Source organism: Palaemon carinicauda, chromosome 5 (genome assembly GCF_036898095.1).
Source record: "Palaemon carinicauda isolate YSFRI2023 chromosome 5, ASM3689809v2, whole genome shotgun sequence".
Lineage (NCBI taxonomy): Eukaryota > Metazoa > Arthropoda > Malacostraca > Decapoda > Palaemonidae > Palaemon > Palaemon carinicauda.
Genome location: NC_090729.1, coordinates 4,642,728 through 4,654,904, shown reverse-complemented (window position 1 = coordinate 4,654,904; position 12,177 = coordinate 4,642,728).

Here is a 12,177-nt window from a genome sequence, read left to right as displayed (position 1 = left end):
CGCCTGCTCGCCCGCGCGACCTCTCGCCTGCTCGCCCGCGCCATCGCTCGCCCGCGCGACCGCTCACCTGTGCGCCCGCGCGACCGTTCGCCTTCGCGCAACCACCGTTCCCGCCGAATTTTACAGCCAGTGATAGCAGCAGGAACGCGTGTTCCCAGACAGCGCTCTAGATCGCCTCCATCAAAACGCAGGACTGTTGTGCAGGACAGGGAAGACACTTCAGAGAGGTCAGTGAGTCTTTCTTCCCCCTTTCCTTTTCAGGCAGGTCCAGTGGTGTCCACTCCGAAGGATCCCCCGATCCCTTCTCCTCCAGCGAGGATTTCGGACTATGTGTCCGTGGAACAACAGACTTGGTTTGGTCCTCTGATGCGGGCGTTAGTGAGGGTAATGAAACCAGCACTCGCCGATCAGGGCAACAAACCAACGGCTGCCTCACCTACGCTGAAGAGAAAGAGAGGAGTGGACTTCGTGGTGACTTCCCCCAGGGAGAAGTTGGTTCCTAAGAGGTCTGTCGGGAAGGCCCCTTCCCCTGCTCGAGCGTTTTCTCCTTCTCCCGTGGACGAGGCTTTTCCGTCCTCGGGTGAGTCCAGCAAAGCGATAGTCTTCCCCTCAGCACCAAGGGGGGAGCCATCTCTTCATGGAGGAGAATCGTCTCGTGCAAAAGGGGCTCTTCAAACCTCTTTGTTGGGATCCTGTATCCCTCCCAGGAGGGAACCCAAGGACTCCAAGACCATCCCGAAATCATCTTCGAGGATTCCCCAGGAACCCGCGGCTCTCCGGGGGAACGTCCACGCTTCACCCCAGGAAGAGATTCCGGAGACAGGAGACTTAGCTTCCAGCCCGCAAGGAGGAGATCAGCAGGAATCTGAACATGCCTTCTGGCAGGTCCTGAGCCTGATGAGGCAACTCAACGGGTTCATGGACCCCGTGATCACCCCCCAAGAAGGCAAGGACACAGTCTTGGACGAAGTGTTCGACGTTCGGAAAGCCCCTAAGTCCAGTGCGGCTCTGCCCTGGTCTCGGGGTCTGAAGAGTGCCAGAGCCAGGGCCAACGCCCAGCTCATGATTCTTGCCTCCTCCAGTCGTTCCTCTGCTGGGAACAAACTCATCCCTCCTCCTTGTCTCCAGCAGAGGAGGTATTTTGAGATCTTGGGTGAGTCCAGTCTCGCTCTTCCTCTCCATCACTCCGTGGAGGAGCTGGCGAAGGGAGTTCCCCTTGAGAAGCTCTATGCCCGGCAGGTGTCGTTCTCGCCGTCGGAGATCCTGAACCATGAGAAGGTCACGAAGTGCGCCATGAGGGCCACTTCGTGGTTGGATTTATGGCTAGGAACTCTGGGCATCCTACTGCGCTCCGAGGACTTGTCTAAGGAGACCAATAGGAAGGCCCTGGAGACCTTATTCTCGGGCACCCGCTCCATCGAGTTCTTGGCGCACCAGGTCACCACCCTGTGGGCCAACTCGGTGTTGAAGCGGCGCGATGCGGTGACCGAGAGATTCCATCCGAAGGTCCCGCTGTGGATGTGTGTAGGCTCAGACATGCTTCCCTTCTTGGGGGGGATTTTGTCCGAGCCACAGGATATGGAGCGAACGGCTGAGAGGTGGAGGAAATCTAGCACGGACTCCCTCCTCCATAGGGCCCCTATGGCTCGGCCCTATAAGCCTCCAGCTCCGCCGCAACAGCACCAGCAGCCTTGAAGGCTCCGAAGCAGGCACCGGTAGTTAAGAAAGTGGTGTCTAAGCCCCAGCCCTTTCCAGCCAAGGTCAAGAGGGGCGGCAAGTCCTCCAGGGGAGGCAAGACTCCTAGGGGTAGCGGCCTCGGCCGTAAACCCTAGGGGTGGCAGTCCCCCTGCGTGTCCACCTGTATGGGGATGCCTTCAGCGTTGCGTCCGCAGGTGGCAGCAACACGGGGCCGATGCTTGGACGGTTTCAGTGATCAGCCAAGGCTATCGCGTCCCGTTCACAACATCTCAACCTCCCCTGACAGCGGATCCAGTGTCGTTGAGCTCCTATGCCACGGGGTCGGCAAAAGGGGCTGGCCCTTCGGGTCGAAGTCGAGACCATGCTCAAGAAGGGTGCTCTCCAGGAGGTCGTCGACGGCTCCCCAGGCTTCTTCAGTCGACTTTTTCTTGTAAAGAAGGCATCTGGAGGCTGGAGACCTGTCATCGACCTCTCAGCTCTGAACGGGTTTGTCAAGCAAACCCGGTTCAGCATGGAGACAGCGGACACGGTCAGACTTGCGGTGAGACCACAAGACTTCATGTGCAAACTGGATCTAAAGGACGCGTACTTCCAGATCCCAATCCATCCGTCTTCCAGGAAGTACCTAAGATTCTGCCTAGACGACAAGATCTACCAGTTCAAGGTCCTGTGTTTCGGTCTCTCCACAGCTCCTCAGGTGTTCACCAGAGTGTTCACTCTGATTTCATCTTGGGCGCACAGGAACGGCATTCGTCTCCTTTGTTATCTGGACGACTGGCTGATCCTAGCAGACTCGGAGTCGACCCTTCTTCGGCACAGAGACAGGCTTCTAGGTCTTTGCCAGGATCTGGGGATCGTGGTAAACCTCGAGAAGTCCTCTCTGCAGCCGTCCCAACGACTGGTTTATCTAGGCATGCTGATAGACACCAATCTCCACAAAGCCTTTCCATCAGACGACCGGATAGCAAGGCTGAGGAGGGTGGCGGAACCCTTCCTCAGGCGAGAAGAGCTCCCCGCCCAGTCGTGGTTGCGTCTCTTAGGTCACCTGTCCTCCCTGGCTCGTCTGGTTCCAAACAGCCGCCTCAGGATGAGATCCCTGCAGTGGCGGCTCAAGTCCCGGTGGAATCAAGGATCCGATACCCCGGACATTCTGATCCCGATAGGATCTTTGGAATGGACGAACTTGCGGTGGTGGCTGGTCAATGAGAACCTGCGGAAGGGAGTGAGTCTTCTCGTCCTCCCCCCGGAATTGACTCTGTTTTCGGACGCGTCAAAAGAAGGGTGGGGGGGCGCACGTTCTGAACCAGAGGGCCTCAGGCCTTTGGTCAGAATCAGAAAAGTGCCTGCACATCAACCTGCTAGAATTGAAGGCCGTCTTTCTGGCTTTTCAGCAGTTCCAACAGACCCGCACTCCGTGGTGGTGATGAGCGACAACACCACGGTAGTGGCTTATATCAACAAGCAGGGAGGCAATTTTTCGCAGCAGCTATCCCATCTTGCAGTAGAGATTCTGAGGTGGACCGAAGTCCACTCGATAACACTATCAGCTCACTTCATTCCTGGCAAGAGGAATGTGCTCGCCGACAGTCTGAGCAGGGTCTCGCAGATAGTGAGTACCGAGTGGTCTTTGGATCCACAGATAGCCAACAAAGTCCTGACTTTGTGGGGTTCCCCGACTGTGGACCTGTTCGCGACAGCGTTGAATTTCAAGCTGCCTCTGTACTGCTCCCCAGTCCCGGACCCCAAGGCACTCTGGCAAGATGCTTTCTAGCAACGGTGGGACAACATCGACGTGTACGCCTTCCCACCGTTCTGTCTGATGAGAAGGGTGCTCAACAGGATCAGACTATCGGTCAACTGTTCGATGACTCTGGTAGCTCCGCTATGGCATCACGCGGAATGGTTCCCAGACCTTCTGCAGCTCCTGACGGAGCTCCCGAGGGAACTTCCTCCACGACACGAGCTTCTCAGACAACCCCACTCCGACGTCCCTCACAAGGCCGTTGCCTCGATTCGGCTTCACGCCTGGAGACTATCCAGCGTCTCCTCACGGAGAGAGGCTTTTCGCAACAGGTTGCGGAGAGAATGTCTCGGCACCTGCGAAGGTCCTCTGAGGGAGTCTACCAGGCGAAGTGGAGAGAGTTTTGTGGTTGGTGTCGTAGGAGGGTTATCTCTCCACTCGATGCCACTATTCCAGCAATAGCGGACTTCCTCGTTTATCTGAGGGATGAAATGCGCCTTTCTGTCTCGGCAGTGAAAGGCTATCGCTCAGCCTTAAGCTTGGCCTTCAGGCTGAAAGGCATGGATATTTCTTCCTCGCTAGAACTCTCTCTACTCGTACGTAGCTATGAGCTTACCTGCCCCCAGTCGGAAGTGAGACCTCCTCCTTGGAACGGGGTTTGGGCCCTCAGGGCTCTTAAGAGACCTCCCTTCGAACCATTACGCCAGGCCTCCGATCGCCACCTGTCTTGGAAGACGGCTTTCCTGCTCGCTTTGGCTTCGGCCAAGCGGGTTAGTGAACTTCATGGTCTCTCGTACGACATCGCCCATTCAAGGGGATGGGGGGAGGTAACATTCAGGTTCGTCCCTGAGTTTGTAGCCAAGACTCAGAATCCTGGAGTGCCGGATCCTCAGTTCGACTCTTTCAGGATCGCGAGTCTCCGCTCTGTAACAAGCGACCCAGACCAGCTGCTACTATGTCCAGTGAGGTGTCTGAGGCACTACTTGAAGAGAACGGCTGCAGTCCGTCCTCAAGTGCGAGCATTGTTTGTGAGCACAGGCAGGACGAAGAGGAGGGTCACCAGGAACACCATCTCAGCTTGGATTCGAAGGGTTATCCACCATGCCTTGAATCCAGACCCTCCTCTGTCACGTCGCCCTAGGGCACACGATGTCAGGGGTGTTGCTACGTCCCTGGCCTTCCAGAGAAACTTCTCTGTGACGCAGGTACTTCAAGCTGGGGTCTGGAAGCGTCAGACGACCTTCACAGCCCACTACCTGCAAGACGTGACCCACAGGAGCCTCGATACGTTTTCTATCGGCCCTGTGGTGGCTGCACAACAGCTGGTCTAACCTCAGGCTCCTTTATGGACAAGTAGCAGTGGGTTGAGGGCGTTGTTACCCAGTCTTAGTGTGCGTGAATGAAAGAGTATGTCTGACCCTTACTTCTTTCTTCATTCTCCCCTCTTTTGGGGAAGCAGCATCCTGGTCCTCGCATAGCTGACCTCGACCTCTGCAGGTAACCCATGCTTCCTTGTGCTTCTAGTATTAAGCTTAATACTGTTGCGTCCCCCATACCTTGACAAGGTGGTATTGGGAACGTCCTATCCTAGATTCATATCTAAAGGTCTCAAGGTCAACTTCATAGGACGAGTCACACCTTCCTCCACACACAACTTATGTAGGCCACTCGTTCCTAGCGAAGCAAGGAACTTGTGAGGTGCAGGGGCTCCTTCTCTCAAGTGCTGCTCACTGAGGGATTGAGTCCCCGGGCAGGACTTTCCACCCTTCCTAAGGGGTAAGTCACCCAATGTAAATAGCGTGGTTTGTATTTCGGTTACGGAACAAATGACAAATTCGAAGATAATTTGTATTTTTCCTAACCATACAAAACTTAGCTATTTACACATATTTGCCCGCCATCCCTGGCCCCCAAGTCAAGTCCTACCTCTAAGTGAAGTGAAGCAAATCTACCCTTCCCCTACCCCCCGCTAACTAGCGCGGGGGTAATTAACCTTCGTTAAAAACTATTGACTCGTCATTTCAGCTACGCTAAAAGGTAAACCCAATGTAAATAACTAAGGTTTGTATGGTTAGGAAAAATACAAATTATCTTCGAATTTGTCATATTTATTTGGGGTTATACTTTCGGCAGAGCTGAAATTGCGAGCCATTAAAATTTAGCGAAGGTTAATTACCCACACCGCTAGTTAGTGTGGGTTAGGGGGTGGGGTAGCTTGCTACCACTCCCGCTCACACACCTGTGATTTAGCTCACTTTACTTCTGGCTCCGATGAAGAGGGGTTGTTTCCGCTCTTCTTCCTCGCCTATTCTGGAATGCCATTAATTTCTGTTTGTTCCGTAACCGAAATACAAACCAAGCTATTTACATGGGGTATTACTTTCGGCGTAGCTGAAATGACGAGCCATTAGATTTTTAACGAGGGTTAACTACCCTCTCGCTAGCTAGCGAGGGGGTAGGGGAGAGGTAGCTAGCTACCCCTTCCCCCTCACACACCGGTGAACTGATTCACTTCGCTTTTGGCTCGGACGGTGGGCAGACGTCTCTGTTCCGTCCTCGCATGGCAGCCATTAATGTTTTGTCTTTACTTAATTACTTACTTTTCTTATACTTAATATATATGTAAACATTCTTATGTTTATGTATGTATTTGAGTATAGAAATACAGTAAGTTTCCTTTTCAGTGTTTGTGCTGTGTGTGTGTGTAGTGTACGACAACTTCTCCATGTGGTTCAGGCCCCCACGGTGACATTTCATGGGTCGTGATCTCTCCCTTGGACCTTCAGTCCTCCCTTCGGCTTCCGATTCTCGGGCGCCGTGGGGAATTGTCATCGCTGGACTTTATTTATTAATCTGTTTTCTCCGCTGTTCCTCCTTCCCTATGGGGAACTTGGACTATCAGCGTAGGGAACAAGGGAGTTAGTTTGACTACGGTCTCTCTCTCTCTCTCTCTCGAGGTCGTTCACCTTTTTATTACTACTACGTATTACGGTAGCTTCCTTCCCGTTGCGGGTTGAGTTGCTACTCTTTTATTTTGTTTTAATTTTAATGATATCTAATTGTATTTGTTAACTTTTCAGCTTCTGGGTAGAACGCTTACCTTCGGGGTTCATTTGTTCTTACTATTAGTGAACATTCTTTGATGAATTACATAACTTTAATTGTTATAATTCTGTTTTTGTTACAGTTCTCCGCCTTCCCCCCCCCCTTACCGTGAGTGTCTGTGGGGGAGGAGGGCGCATTCCTGGTGTGTAATTCTTATGTTCTTTTCTCTCGGGGTTCCTCTTCGGAGTTCCCCCAGGGGAATGAATGTTAACTAATTATTTATTTTATTTTCACAGTTAACTATCTAGTTTTTCGTTTGCCTAATGTGCCAACGAAGCAGAGCTGTCCTGTTTGGGCCTGGGGAGTCTGCTGTTGCCGCCTCCTCTCTACGACTTCGTCATGGGCGTGTTTCTTTCTCCTAGAAGTTCTCCCGTGACAACTGTCAGCTCCTTAGTTCATTTAGAACGCTCAGGAGGTTCGCCTCCATGGGTGGGTAACTTCCCTTCCGAGGGAGGTTCCCTTTCCAGGTATGAGTTTTTTTTTTTTTTTTTTCCCTTCAGGGGGGGCAACTTCTCTACCTTAATAATTCCTGGTTGGTTTTTTCCTGGTCGTCGGGCGGTTATGCTCTTGGTGCTGAGCGACCGCTTTTGTAACCATGCTCAAGGGGCTGAGTGGTTGCAAGGCCGGACCATGGAATTCGTGCAATTGTTTTCAAAAGCGGCAGGCACGGTGGAGTAAGTGTGTATGTGCCGAAGGAGAGTACTTTGAAGGAGATTAGTGACAAAACATGTTAATGTTCGTAATTTAATAAATATTTATACATTTACCGAACTTTTTGATCACCCCTCGTATAAATATATATATATATATATATATATATATATATATATATATATATATATATATATAGATATAGATATAGATATAGATACACTAGGTACACTCGGGCACACTATTCTATCTTATTTTTTTTTCTTCCTCTTGTTTTTTTGAAATGGTGTGTTGGGCAGGCTTAATAGAAGGGCCATGGATGCCTGGTGGTTTATCAAGAGGTTGTCTTTTCCTTTTTCTGATTTTTTCTTCTCAAAACCATCCTTACTGTCCTCCCTTCAGTTGAAGTGGCTATCCTGGAGGGTATTTAGCCTTGCATGGTGTATCGGCTCCTCCATGTTGACCAGTTTTTCCGACTTTTTACTATAGTCTATGGATATCATCAATCACTTTTATTATTATTCTGTACATATTGTTTTTGTTTTAATTCTTGTTAATCTAGTTTTTAAGTATGATGTCTCTTTTTTATTTCTATTAATTCTTATGCTGTCTGGAGACATTGAGCAAAATCCGGGACCAGTACGTCCTAGATTTCGTCAATGTCGTCTTCTGTATTGCAATATTCGTGGTCTTCATGCAAATATCCGAGACCTTACAGTTGCGTCCAGACAGTATGATATTCTTTTGTGCTCAGAAACTTTGGTTTCTAATATGAGGCACTCATCTGAGCTCCTTATAACTGGTTTTAAGAAGCCAATAATGCTGAAACGTGATTCCATTCCTAGGGCCAGGGGAATGGCGGTGTATATTAGGACCGAGTACCCTGCTTCTCATAAGTCCTGCTATCAATGTGGATGTCATGAGATTCAGGTAATAAAAGTTTGTGGCAGGCATAACAACTTTTATTTGTGTTCAATCTACCGGAATCCAGACATGGATGATTCTATCTTTGATTGTCTTCTTACCATTATGGCTAAGATACAAGAAGATGATAGAAAGGCTTCGTTTGTCTTTGTTGGTGATTTTAATGCTCACCATAGGGAGTGGTTGAGTTCTATCTCTCCTACCGATCGCCATGGCTTAAGAGCTTTAGACTTTGCCTCAGAATCAGGCTGTGAGCAAATCATAAATGAAGCTACTCACAGGTCTGGTAATTGCTTGGACCTCGTATACACTGACTCCCCTGGCGTTATAACTAGTAAGGTTGGTTCTCCAGTCGGGACTTCTGATCATGCCTTGATTTCATTATTAGTGAAGACTGAGCAGCCTGTCCCTGATATATCATATTCTTGTAAAATTTATATGAAATCCCAAGCAGACTGGAATGGGATTTTGCATGATCTTTTGTGCTTGAATTGGTCACAATTTTATAATAGTGTAGATCCTGTTGTCCCTTTGAATGAGAATCTAGTCAACATAATTGATAGGCGTATCCCTTCTCGTGTGCTAAGGTACCGAATGAAGGACAAACCGTGGTTCAATGATGATTGTAGACGTGCTTATTTGGAGAAGCAGGAGGCCTATCACCTTTGGAAGGGTAACAGATCAGATTTGACCTGGAACAACTATACTCAGCTTCGAGCTTTTGCTCAGAGAGTTTATGCCTCAACTGAAAAGGAGTACAATTTAATCATAAAAGAAACCCTCTCTGGTACAACTCAGGAACATAAATGGTGGTCTACCCTTAAATCTGCACTCTTTGGTGTAGATGCAACAGTTCCTCCTTTACTTAAACCAGATGGCTCAGTCACTCACTGTCCAAAGGAAAAGGCAACCCTTTTGGCTGATGTTTTTGACAGTAAACAGAGTAATGAAAAACTTGAACTTCCTCATTCCTGTTTTCCTGAGGCTAAACTAACTAGTTTAGCTTTTCGATCTCGTGAGATTAAAGCTCTGTTGATGGACCTTGATGCTTATGGAGGTGTAGACCCTAATGGTATTTTTCCTTTGTTTTTTATAAAGACAGCAGATTTCTTAGCTCCAAAGTTATCTGTTATTTTACGCAAGTTAGCAAGAAGAGGAGCTTTTAGCACTTGTTGGAGAATTGGTAATGTTACTCCTCTATGTAAATGTGTTTGTGGTAGCTCAAGTCCCACTGATTACCGCCCAATTTCCATAACTCCCATATTATCTAAAGTTTTTGAACGTCTTCTGGCAAAACGTCTTAATAGGTTTGCTGAAGGTAATCATCTATTCCCTAGTTTGCAATTTGGTTTTCGGAAAGGCCTTGGAGCATGTGATGCCCTTCTTACAATCTCCAATGCAGTACAGAAATCCCTTGATTGTGGTCGGGAAGTTCGTATGATTGGCCTTGATTTTAGTGCTGCCTTTGACCGTGTTAATCATGAGGCCCTTGTTTTCAAACTGAAACAGTTGGGAGTGGGTGGGTCGTTTCTTAGCATTATTATTGATTTTTTAAGTAATAGATCTCAAAGAGTTGTTGTTGATGGGCACCATAGTGAGTATAGGAATGTGATATCCGGTGTTCCACAGGGTAGTGTTCTTGGCCCATTACTTTTCATACTATATACACATGACATGTGGTTTGGCCTAGAAAATAAGCTTGTTGCATATGCAGATGATGCTACTCTCTTTGCATCAATTCCATCCCCTGAATGTAGATCTGGGGTTGGTGAATCCCTTAATAGAGATTTAGCTAAAATTAGTGCATGGTGCAAATTATGGGGTATGAAGTTGAATCCTAACAAAACTCAAAGTATGATTGTAAGTAGGTCAAGGACGGTGGCTCCTCAACATCCGGATCTCAGTATTGATAATGTTTCTTTAAATTTGTATGACTCTTTCAAAATTTTAGGCGTGATTCTTGACAGCAAATTTACTTTTGAGAAACATATAAGGTCTGTGTCTTCTTCAATTGCACAAAAAATTGGCTTATTGAGAAAGTCTTTTAAGATATTCGGTGATCAATCTATTCTGAAGAAGTGTTTTAATTCTTTTATTCTACCTTGTTTTGAGTATTGTTCTCCTGTCTGGTTTTCAGCTGCTGATTCTCATCTTAATTTGTTGGACAGAAACTTACGGTCTATTAAATTTCTTATTCCTGATCTAGATATTAATCTCTGGCACCGTCGATCAATTAGTTCATTATGCATGTTGCATAAGATTTTTCATAACTCTGACCATCCTTTACATTCAGATATCCCTGGACAATTCTATCCTGTTCGTAATACTAGGCAGGCAGTTAATTCTAATAGCCAGGCCTTCTCCATCATAAGACTCAATACTACGCAGTACTCTAGAAGTTTTATTCCAGCTGTTACCAAGTTGTGGAATGATCTTCCTAATCGGGTTGTTGAATCAGTAGAACTTCAAAAGTTCAAAGTTGGAGCAAATGCTTTTTTGTTGACCAGACGGACATGAGTCTTTTTATAGTTTATATATGACATTTTTGTTGTTGACGTTGTTAATAGTTTATATATGATATATCTCTTTTGACATTACTTTTTTAGAATGATTTATTGTTAATTTGTTCTCTTCAGTTATTTATTTCCTTATTTCCTTTCCTCACTGGGCTATTTTTCCCTATTGGAGCCCCTGGGCTTATAGCATCTTGCTTTTCCAATTAGGGTTGTAGCTTGGATAGTAATAATAATAATAATAATATAGATATAGATATAGATATAGATATAGATATAGATATAGATATAGATATAGATATATGTATGTATGTATGTATATATATATACTTTAAATGAAATCTACGACCTTTTGGATGAACTCAGCAATAAAGAAGAAGATGTTTGTGTAAATCCCCCCTCTCTTGACGATCTGGATGCAGACACTGACCAAGATTCAGATGCTTCAGATGATGAAGTTACATGCAATCCTTAACATTTGCCCAGAAAGATTCTGGCCACAGACGTCACAATTGATATTGCAGGACATGTTTTAAATGACAGTGAAAAGACAAATGATGAAGAATTTCTTCCATCAATATTGAAAGAACCAGCCAAAAAATGCCAAAAGAAAGGTTTTGAATGGCATCGAAACAAGATGCGGTATGCAGCCTATATGCAATTTGCACATGTGACGTCATGAATATAGTACATAAAACTGAATGCTTACTTAGTACACTTACCTGGCCATACTATTTTTTTCTCTCTCTCTCTCTTTCCCTTCCTCCTCCTCCTCGACCAGTCTCCCTTTTTTATCTTACTGTGGAAACTTGACAAACATATTTAGATTTCTTTATTCCCTCCCCCCTTTTTTTTGCAGAGTTAACAAAGCTGTTCCAGATTTTGTCCAACAACCAAATGAAGAGCTTGACAAATTGAAAGAAAAAGTAAATAACCTTCTCGACTGCATAAATCTTTTTTGGACTGAACAATGGATTGAAAAACTGTCATCAGAGCACAATATATGCAGAACAAAAGTCGCTCTCCAAAAACCACATCACACCACAAAATATGAAGATTTTTCTTACTATTCTTGTACTTTCTGGCTACAACGAACTTCCCTACTGAAGAATGTACTGGTCTGAAACTCCTGATGTATTCAATAACTTGGTTTCTGAAAGCATTAGGAGAGATACATATGATAAAATTCTTAGAAGTCTTCATTTTGCTGACAACATGGAAATGACCGACGACCAATTTTACAAGGTAATTGTTGTTTCTTTTTATACTATAACCTCAGATTATGGTTTTGATAACTTATCACCTGAATCATGTTTGTCGATTTATTTCTTCTTTTTGTATGATATACTGAAGAGATGAAATATATTGACTATTAAAACCTTATGTTTATTATAGCATTCTAAATTTTCAGGTACGTCCACTTTTCTAACACCTCAATAATGTCAGCAATTTTCAGTTTCAGCAAGAATTCCATAGCATAGATGGAATTATGATCCCTTATTATGGAAAAAACGAAGCTAAGCATTTTATGAGGCAAACCAGTAA